We start from the raw sequence: 11,460 nt of genomic DNA on the forward strand, positions 1-11,460 counted from the left end.
ATCAAATTCGTCTTCTTCATTCTTTTATTGTATCGCCCCCAAAAAACATAAATCTTACCTAACCAGACATGCCTTACCTTTTAGTTAATTTTAAGATTGATTTTTATTGAATGAATGTAAATAGGTTTATAATTACATGCTGCTGATGAGAATTGGAAAAGTCAAAAATAAAAAATAAAAACGAACATCGATGAATTAAAACAAATTAAATTCAATAATCAGTATTCATATGGTGTCTTTCTTTCATTAAAAATGTAGAATCTAAAACCAATTAATTAAAATGAAGGAATTTAGTGACCGGTTCTTTTTTTTCCCATGTTCTATTTTTTTCTCTTTATTTACTTTCCAACTCTCCAAGCTAGAGAATTGTAGTTCTTTCATATGTGTACAAAGAACATAAAGAAATAATATATTGTAACAAATATTTCGATTTTTTTTTTAACGGCAGCAAACAAATATATTAAAACAAAACTAGGAAGACACTAGAAATACAGACCATTAAAACTGAGTAGGATTTTGAAGCCACAAATTTCAGTTAATCCTAGTCTTAGAGTTACGAGACGAAAACCAACGAAACGAAATATCAACAATGGAAAAAAAAATTTGAAATAATATATTACTGAACTTATTTTGAAATAATGTTTAATGTAAGTTAAATATAAGGTTCTAAATAACATTAGGTATATTTGGCGGCAATGTCAAGCCTCAAACTTTCTCGAGTCATGGTGAACCACGTCGTTTGTAAGGCGTGATTTAAGGCGACAATTTTATATATAATTAACAATTCTATATGTATTTTCTACTATTTTATATATATATATATATATATATATATATATTGTAACATCCCAATTTTCAGGTCCAAAAAAGTTTCTTTTTAATTAACCAACACATAAAAACATTCATAAGAAAATACTACGAAAACACATCATCTCATAAAACAATGTATCATGTCTGAAAACCCAAGCCATAGAATAATAACATATCAGAGTACAATCCCAGAAAACTCCATGCGGAAACCATATGTGTGTGTGTGATGCGATGCTACGCCGCCGACTCATTCCCCTTAGAATAAGAGGTACCTGAAACCAAAACCGAAATCGTAAGCACAAAGCTTAGTGAGTTCCCCAATCATACCACATACCATACAATATCATCGGTATCTCTCAATCGGTAATCATCATCGGTATCTTTCAACCGGTAACCAACATCGGTATCTTTCAACCGGTAATCGTCATCGGTATCTTTCAACCGGTAACCATCATCGGTATCTTTCAACCGGTAACTGTCATCGGTATCTTTCAACCAGTAACTGTCATCGGTATCTTTCAACCGGTAACTGGGGACTATTCCACCCCCTACCACTAGCATACAACAGCAAGGTACAATCATACAGTCAGGCATATCCGGGTACTGACCTACCCCACGGCCCTAAGGGCCGCTGTCAGGGGTCCTAATCCCTACTATACACGTAACATATCATGCAGATAATACTCGTGACCAAAGCACATAACCAAAACAAGATAATTATCACAAAGACAATCATCTTACAAATATTCCTCTTTGGTGGGCCGGCATTGTGGCCTTAGACCCACCCCTACTGGAAGGTAACTCACCTCGATGTCGTGCAGTGTTTGAATTATCCTCAGCGCACAAGTCGACTCCCCTCGACTCCTCGATCCCTACACGACGACCTTCAAGTCAACACACAGCCAGTACAACCCTAAACAGGGTCAGTCAAAGTCAACTTCAAGTTGACCCGACTCGCCGAGTTGGGCCGTCAACTCGCCGAGTCCCTCACCCTTTACTCGTCCTTATCCACGACCCGACTCGTCGAGTTGGGCCGTCAACTCGACGAGTTCCTCCCTCACATGAACATCGCATGAAACTCATCCAACTCGTCGAGTTGATGAACAACTCGGCGAGTTCACCTTCATCTGATGGACAAGTTCTGTCCTCGACTCGCCGAGTTGATGAACAACTCGTCGAGTTCATCTTCATCCTTAAGAAGATTGCCTTGGACTCGCCGAGTCTGTTCTAGCACTCGTCGAGTCCCATGAACTCCAGGTCTAAAATCACGTCCAACACATTGGGTAACTCTTCCTGTCCGATTACAACCCTTCTAACACTCAACTGGGTTCCTTTGACTCTCAACAGATATGAGGCTCAAAGCCTCGGACTCGTCGAGTCCAAGAACGGACTCGCCGAGTCAGTCATGTCCACACTCTAAATCCTTGAATTCTGATGTACAACCTTTGATCAAAAGATAGATCCAAGCTTCTATAATCGATCTAGCACGTAAAGTTACAAACTTTACGTGCTTGCATGGGACTTTGAGCTCAAAAAGACATAAAACAAGCTCTTAAGATGCATGGGGCCTTTCATGGGTGCAAAAGCAGTCCCCAACTGCCTTGTGACTCCTTTAATGACGTGATTCCGAAGCTCTAACCCCCAACCATGTTTGCAATCATGGTTGGCCATCAAAAGTGGCTTATAAAAGCCCTAAATCTCCCCAAAAAGGGATCTAACAAATGAAAGAGCAAGGTTACAGCTTTTTACCTTCAATGAACTGTAGAAGGTGCACAAACTCGGGTTCCCTTGGTCTTTACTTGCTTCCTCAAGCCTTTCTCCTTCCTTCTTAAGACCACAAGCACTAAAATCCACTAACAAGGCTTAGATTGCTTCAATAACGGCTAGGGTTTCAATGAGAGGTGTTCTGGGAGCATAAGGGACGTTGTGGCCGACATAACATTGTTTAAATAGGGTGCAAACCCTCGGATTAGGGTTTTTGTCCAGTCAGAGTCTACTCGTCGAGTCCGGGACCCGACTCGACGAGTCCATCACTTAAATCCCGCGCCTCATCCCGCTTTTACTCGGCGAGTTGGTCCTTCAACTCGCCGAGTCCAAGGCCAAAAATGCAAAAATACTTAAATAAAAATACATACCAAGAACCAGGTGCTACATATATATATATATATATATATGACTTAAGGTGGCATTTTGTTAAAGTTTGTCGGCAAGTACAAGCCTTACACTACGACATTAACCCCCAATGGTGACGACAATTTCTGGCCCTGTAACGACAACATATCGTCGCCATAGGGTATACGGACGACATGTCGTCGGTACTGAGTCGTCGGCATAGTCCTGTCGGCATAGGTCAAAAAGGGCGTCGGCATAGGTGTCGTCGACATAGGTTCCCCCTGTTCCGACGACTTGTCGTCGATTCGTCGAATACATTTTTGAAAAAAATAACTAAAGTTGTATTAATTACCTGTAGCGACGACTTGTCGTCGAGATAGGTACCAGCTATAACGATGACTTGTCGTCGCCACAAGTTTTTCACAATCGTTGATTAAATATCTATAGCGACGACTTGTCGTCGGGATAGCCACTGAATGTTTTTTTTAGTTTTTACAGATTCTGTTCATTTCCATTCCTGCATTTTTAACAAATCCAAATACTTTGCAGCATATATCAATTGAAATACAATAACTAGCTACCATTGTTCAAATTCAAAACATCAAATTCAAGTTTAATATTACAATAAGTACTTAACATTGTTCAAAATAATACAAAACATCAACCATCATTATCTTCTTCTTCTTCTTCTTTTTCTTTCATCCTCTCGGGCTCGACAAATTGTTGAGAGGTACTTCTTTGTGTGTTAGAGTTGAATAGAACGTTAGGAAATGGTGGTTGTTGGTTGGAAGTTAGGAATACATTGTTGGTGATTTGATATCATCAATATTATTTAAGTGTAATAGGATTAAATTTGTAGACCAAAAGTGATCTTGTTGAATATTGAACAAGTTAGGATGGTGTAGGAGTGCACACTTGTTCAAGTTTTTCAAGATTCAAAGTACATTGTTATTTAGGTGTGAAGCCCCTAAACGAACAGGGGTCCAGTTTTAGAAAGTTGACCCTTTTTTCCCTGAGATTCGTTTAATGACAGGTTTGGTAGTTTTATGACAGTTTGTAACTGTCTATTGACAGTTTTCAGACAGGAATGATATATCCGTTTTTTGGTCATTTTTCTGGTACATCTTGAAGAACATTTACACATACATTCTGTAACATCCAAAAATTTTACGCCAAATTTAAACTTTTCAACCATAAATAAAAGTCAAATAGTATTGTTTACAAAAATGTTTTCAAATCAAAATCCATCAGAGTGTCCCAATAACAGATCATAACATAAGGATGAGGAGCGGTACGGTCACGCCTTCGCCTTGCCACGATCTCCTGAAGTACCTGAAACAATAAACTGAAAACTGTAAGCCCGAGGGCTTAGTGAGCTACCCCCAAAATACCAATACCACACTGACAATACCATGTCAGCAACAATCAGTCAATCAATCAATCAATCAACATGCATACTGGGCCATCGGCCTGACTGGACCGCCCTACTGGGCCTACAGTCTATCTGAATCCATCCCGAGCCTTCGGCATGACTGGTCCGCCTCGTGGGCCTGCAGTCTCCCGGGACCGCTCATAGGGTATGTTGGCCTTTAGCACAAAGCAGGACCGCCTCAACCCAACCAACAAGTAAATAACCCTGTTCGCATAACTATCACATACTGACATATACAAGCATCAAACATATCTGTCACACTGATAATCAATCATAGAATCCTCTCGTAACGAGAGTACCGACCTAGCAGGTCACTAACATACCAATCCTTACGGATCATAAAAGCATAACATACTGTCTACCCTGATTCCGATCTAGCAGATCGAATCCATATGTAGCATACCATAACAATAACAACTAAAGGGTCGGCCTTGGTGCTGTAGACCCTATCGATATAGTGAGGATAACTCACCTCGCAGATGTCGACTCGAAAGGTAAACTCCAACTCTCGGATCACTTGACACGAGCTCCACCACCTATGACCATAGTACAATATACTCATAAGTCTTTAACTCTATAAGGTACTCCATAACCCACCAGTCAACCCCTGGTCAAAGTCAAAGTCCTCAGTCAAGGTCAACAGTCCATGTTGACCCCAAATCGCCGAGTACCCTCGGCTACTCGCCGAGTTCCTTGAAGCACCACCGTTCCCAACTCAAGATCGTGCGTGGGGTATCTCGTCTCATGCGGCTTTAGCTGCCGCGATGCATAAGCTATCACTCGTCCCCTCTGCATGAGGACTTCCCCTAAGCCTGTGATGGACGCATCACAAAATACCACAAAATCCTCCACTCCCTCGGGGAGTGTCAACACCGGCGCCTCGCATAAACGCTGCCAGAGGGTCTCAAACGCCCTCTGCTGCTCCGGGCCCCACCATAAATCCACCCCCTTCCTCGTTAGACGAGTGAGGGGTACGACAATCTTGGAGAAATCACGAATGAATCTCCGATAATACCCTGCTACATCCAAGAAACTCCTGATGTCTGAGGGAGATCTCGGAGTCTCCCACTGCATAACCGCCTCCACCTTGGCCGGATCGACCAAAATCCCCTCCTGGTTAACGAGATGTCCGAGGAACTGAACCTCTCGCAACCAAAACTCGCACTTCGAGAACATGGCATACAGCCGTTCTCGTCGCAGTACCTCCAGCAGCTCCCTGAGGTGCTCCTCGTGCTGCTCTCGGGTCTTGGAATATACCAAGATATCATCTATGAACACAATGACCGAGTGATCGAGCATCGGTCTGCAGACTCGGTTCATCAGATCCATGAACACTGCTGGCGCGTTGGTGAGCCCAAACGGCATCACCACGAACTCGTAATGACCATAACGAGTCCGAAACGTGGTCTTCTCCACGTCTTCCTCCCTCACCCTGACCTGGTGGTATCCTGATCTAAAATCAATCTTGGAAAACCAAGATGCACCCTGCAGCTGATCGAAAAGATCGTCTATCCTTGGAAGCGGATAACGGTTCTTCACCGTCAACTTGTTCAACTCCCTATAGTCAATGCACATCCTGTGCGAACCGTCCTTCTTCCTGACGAAGAGGATCGGTGCTCCCCAGGGTGAACTACTCGGACGAATAAACTGCTTACCCAGCAGCTCCTGCAACTGAGATGACAACTCCTGCATCTCTGGCGGTGCCAGTCGGTACGACGCCTTAGCGATAGGGGCCGCACCCGGCACTAGATCAATCCTAAACTCGACCTGCCTCTCCGGAGGCACTCCGGGCAACTCCTCCGGAAACACGTCAGCAAACTCCCTAACTACTGGGACCTCCGAAACCGAGGGCTGATCCCTAGTCCGCATATCTACCACATACGCCAAGTAACCGGCACACCCGTGCTGTATGTACTGTCGAGCCCTGGCTGCCGAACAAAACCCTGATCCCAACCTGGTGCCCTCACCATATACTACCAGTTCTCCCCCACTTGGGGTTCGAACCACCAGCCGCTGTCCCTCACAGTCGATCATGGCGCCGAAACGGCTAAGCCAATCCATTCCTACAATCACGCATACATCCCCCATGGGGATGGGAATCAAATCTATCGGGAAGGACACCCTGAAAATCTCCAACTCGCATCCCCGGTAGACCGAGGAAGCAGAAACCCTGTGCTCGTTGGCGATTGAAACTCGCAACGGACACTCAAGATCATCTATCGGCACACTGAACCCTCCAGAGAAGGTCCGAGATACAAACGACCGACTCGCCCCCGAGTCAAATAATACCAAAGCGGGAAGAATTCACTAAAAACGTACCAGCAACCACATTCGGTACTGCCTTGGCCTCCTCGGCCGTGAGCTGGAAGGCGCGACCCTAAGCCTTCAGAGGCTCCACTCTGACTAGCCTCCCATCTCCAATCCTCACAGTGGCTGGCGCGGGACCCTGTGCCGACTTGGCGGCGAGCAGCGGACAGTTGGTCTTCACATGACCAACCTGATGACAATGGTAACAAATCCGCATATCTGCTGGAGAGGCGGACTGACGGCAGTCCCTGGCATAGTGCCGCTCCTTGCCACATTTGTGGCACCCACCTCCTGCTCTACAAACTCCCGAGTGAACCCTGCCACACTTTCCACAAGTGCGGCTCTGCTGACCCCCAGACCGTGCATCAGCGGTCTTAGACCGCTTAGGCGCCGGCTGAGACTGTGCTGGTGCCTGATGTTGCTCCTTCAGCTGCAGCTCTATCTCCAACTCACGCCGCCTCGCGGCTTCCTGTAGATCCAGGAGGGTCTCACAACGCTGTGTAGCCACAAACTGTCGTATATTCGTCTTGAGCATACTCAGATAACGAGTCATCTGAGACTGCTCCGATGCAAACTCCGGGCAAAACATAGCCCTCTCAGTGAACATCCGGGTAATCTCCATCACAGACTCCCCATCCTGTCTCAATGTCAAAACCTCCTGAGCAAGCCGCTCCCGTTCCACGCGCGGAACGTAGCGGGTGCAAAACATATCCCGGAACTGCTCCCAAGTAACAGCAGCCCGCTGATCATCAGAATATGAACATGTCATCAATCTTCACCAGTCCTTTGCCCCGAGCCTAAGCAGGTTCAGAGCACACCTGACCTTCTGGTCAGCAGGACATGAGCACGTGAAGAAACAGCCCTCCACGTCAGACAACCACCGCATAGCCCTGATCGCATCCTGAGTACCATCAAATGTTGGGGGCTTCGTATTATCGAAGTCCCGGTACTGGAAGGCCCTGTCGGCTCCTCCTCCAACCCCTGCCGCAGTTACAGCCGAAGTGGCTGCAGCGGCTGCTGTCTCCGCCAGAGCTGCATATCGCTCATCAAAATACTCGACCATCGCGGTCTTGATCGACCCAAACATCTCTGGTAGCTGCGCTCGGAAATCCGCAGCGACCTCATCGTGCAGAATCTCCCGGATCCCGGCATCCAGCTCCTCAGTCCCCATCTGCACCACGGGCTCATGTGCTACCGGCACCTCTGCCCCTCTGTCCCCCGACCCTGACCCTGATCCGGATCCCGATCTAGACCCAGCAGCAAAACGTCTCATCACCACCATACTGAAAGGTACATTCAAGACATCAGATAAACAACATAGTATCTGGAGACCAAAACCCACAAATCCTAGGGGTTGTGACTTCCTTGCTACGCGTATGGGTCCTGTGCTTTCAGTAGTACGGGCCCATACTACCTTCCACACCTACCCATAGTTGTCTCAAGTATCACCACAACGCCCGAATACTATACTCAACATAATGTGCGCTCAACCCTCAATACTAGGGGACACCGCCTATCTCACAACTGATCCCACAGCTCTGCACAACTCACACCTCCATGGAACTTCCATCAGCCCTTGCAGCGCTAGTGTATTCTAGCCGCACATAACGCTGGACCCGATAGACTTTTGAATATCCTATCCTACCCTAAGGTCGAATCAGACATTCTCAGGCTATAAGATCTTGACTATACACAGTTGTGATGCATATACTAAACATCTACAGTTATGATGTCAATTCCATATGCAAGAAACCCTAGGCTAATAGGTATCATATAATCAGGCAACTCTATCATGCGATTCCTGAAGATCCCTAGCCTAGCACTAGCATGTTGTTCTAACATATCAGAATATCAAATAACTGTATGGTATTTTGGGGTTTACTTACAGGCTCCGGCTGATCGTACCCTCTGCATCCTCCATCCTTTATTTTGAAAACCATTTTTAAAACTTTCCTTCCGAAAATCCCCTTGATTTGAGATTGGATTAACACGAGTGTTCCTCCAATTCACTCAGACCAAGGCTCTGATACCAACTTGTAACATCCAAAAATTTTATGCCAAATTTAAACTTTTCAACCATAAATAAAAGTCAAATAGTATTGTTTACAAAAATGTTTTCAAATCCAAATCCATCAGAGCGTCCCAATAACAGATCATAACATAAGGATGAGGAGCGGTACGGTCACGCCTTCGCCTTGCCACGATCTCCTGAAGTACCTGAAACAATAAAATAAAAACTGTAAGCCCGAGGGCTTAGGGAGCTACCCCCAAAATACCAATACCACACTGACAATACCATGTCAGCAACAATCAGTCAATCAATCAATCAATCAATCAACAAGAATACTGGGCCATCGGCCTGACTGGACTGCCCTACTGGGACTACAGTCTATCTGAATCCATCCCGAGCCTTCGGCATGACTGGTCCGCCTCGTGGGCCTAAAGTCTCCCCGGACCGCTCATAGGGTATGTTGGCCTTCAGCACAAAGCAGGACCGCCTCAACCCAACCAACAAGTAAATAACCCTGTTCGCATAACTATCACATACTGACATATACAAGCATCAAACATATCTGTCACACTGATCATCAATCATAGAATCCTCTCGTAACGAGAGTACCGACCTAGCAGGTCACTAACATACCAATCCTTACGGATCATAAAAGCATAACATACTGTCTACCCTGATTCCGATCTAGCAGATCGAATCCATATGTAGCATACCATAACAATAACAACTAAAGGGCCGGCCTTGGTGCCGTAGACCCTATCGATATAGTGAGGATAACTCACCTCGCAGATGTCGACTCGAAAGGTAAACTCCAACTCTCGGATCACTTGACACAGGCTCCACCACCTATGACCATAGTACAATATACTCATAAGTCCTTAACTCTATAAGGTACTCCATAACCCACCAGTTAACCCCTGGTCAAAGTCAAAGTCCTCAGTCAAGGTCAACAGTCCATGTTGACCCCAACTCGCCGAGTACCCTCGGCTACTCGCCGAGTTCCTTGAAGCACAATCCAACTCGCCGAGTTATCGGGGTGACTCGTCGAGTTGCTTCGATTCTCGTTCAAACTTTAAGGCCACCCGTCGAGTTCCCTCCTTGCAACTCGACGGATACACACACATACGTATCCTAGGGAAAACTCATCCGACTCGACGAGTTGTTCTTCAACTCGTCGAGTCTTATGGTAATCTTCATCGGACTCGCCGAGTTGTTCATCCAACTCGTCGAGTCCACGGCCATCTTCATGTGACTCGTCGAGTCAACCTTCTGACTCGCCGAGTCCATTCAGTCCCTTTTCCATACAGACTTGTTTTGAACCATGCAGCGGCTCCAAATCACAGATCCAGGCTTCTAGGGCATGCTTATCACGTAAAGTTGCAAACTTTACGTGCATGCATGGCTATAAAGGCTCTAAATGCCTATTTTAAGTTCTTAATGGAACTTTATGCTCAAAAGGGCCTCAATCATGACCAAGACTGTAACTTTATGCTTATAGAATCCAAGGAGGGTCCAGATCTGAAGCCACAATCTCAGATCTAGCCCATAACTCATCTTTCCAACTTAATGTCTCACCAAAAACCCTAAAACTCAACCAATAGAAGAGATTCACAAGGAAAAGGTGATTTGGTTACCTCCAGAAGATGATAACTGAGATAAGAGTTGATTTCCACACTCTACTTGCTCCAATCTCCTTCTCCTCTAAGCCTTCTCCCTCCAAAGATTCTCTTTTCAAGCTTCAATCACACAATGGGCACACACACACACACGTATTAGGGTTTTAAGGGGCTCTCAAAGACTATAAAGAGGCCAAAGGAGGTTGAGGTTCCTTTAAATAGGGGTGCAAACCCCGGGATTTAGGGTTTCATCTGCCAGCTCCTACTCGCCGAGTCCCAATATGGACTCGTTGAGTAGGTCACTTAACACGCGATCCTGCCCCGCTGCTACTCGACGAGTAGGTCAACCAACTCGTCGAGTAGAGCTTAACCCAAAAAACCTTATTTAAACAATACCTGAAAATCGGGACGTTACACATTCTCAGATTTCATTCTCTGAATTTCATCCAATTGAGTGTTCGATCTGTACCATCGAAATACTTCAATTTGATAGTGAATCACGACTTTCAGAGAATCCAAGCAATCTATTCATCCCCTATTTTCTAACAAAAATTGAAGTATTCTGTAATCATGGCAAGTGGTGATTCTGTGAAGGATATGACAAGCAAGTTTGACAAATTGAACAAGTTTGAAGGGCAAGATTTTCGTAGATGGCAGAAGAAGATGCACTTTCTCCTTACTACTCTGAAAGTGGTGTATGTTCTGAGTACACCCATGCCAGTCTTACCAGAATCTGTTGAAGATGAACCTTTGGAGGCAACAAGAAGGAGATCAAAGTGGGAAAATGATGATTACATATGTCGTGGTCATATTCTCAATGGTATGTCTGACTCTCTTTTTGATATCTATCAAAATTTCGAATCTGCAAAAGAACTTTGGGATTCTCTTGAATCCAAATACATGGCTGAAGATGCTTCTAGCAAGAAGTTTCTTGTCAGTAACTTTATGGGTTACAAGATGATTGAGTCCATGTTATGGAACAATTCCATGAAATGTTAAGGATCCTAGGACAGTTTGCTCAACACAATCTGAAAATGGATGAAGCCATTTCTGTGGCTGTGATAATTGACAAACTGCCCCCTTCGTGGAAAGATTTTAAACATAATCTGAAACATAACAAAGAGGAATTAACTTTGACTCAACTTGGAAGTCATTTACGGATTGAAGAGTCC

This window comes from Lactuca virosa, chromosome 3, assembly GCF_052849685.1.
Source record: "Lactuca virosa cultivar CGN04683 chromosome 3, Lactuca_virosa_CGN04683_v6, whole genome shotgun sequence".
Taxonomy (NCBI): Eukaryota; Viridiplantae; Streptophyta; class Magnoliopsida; order Asterales; family Asteraceae; genus Lactuca; species Lactuca virosa.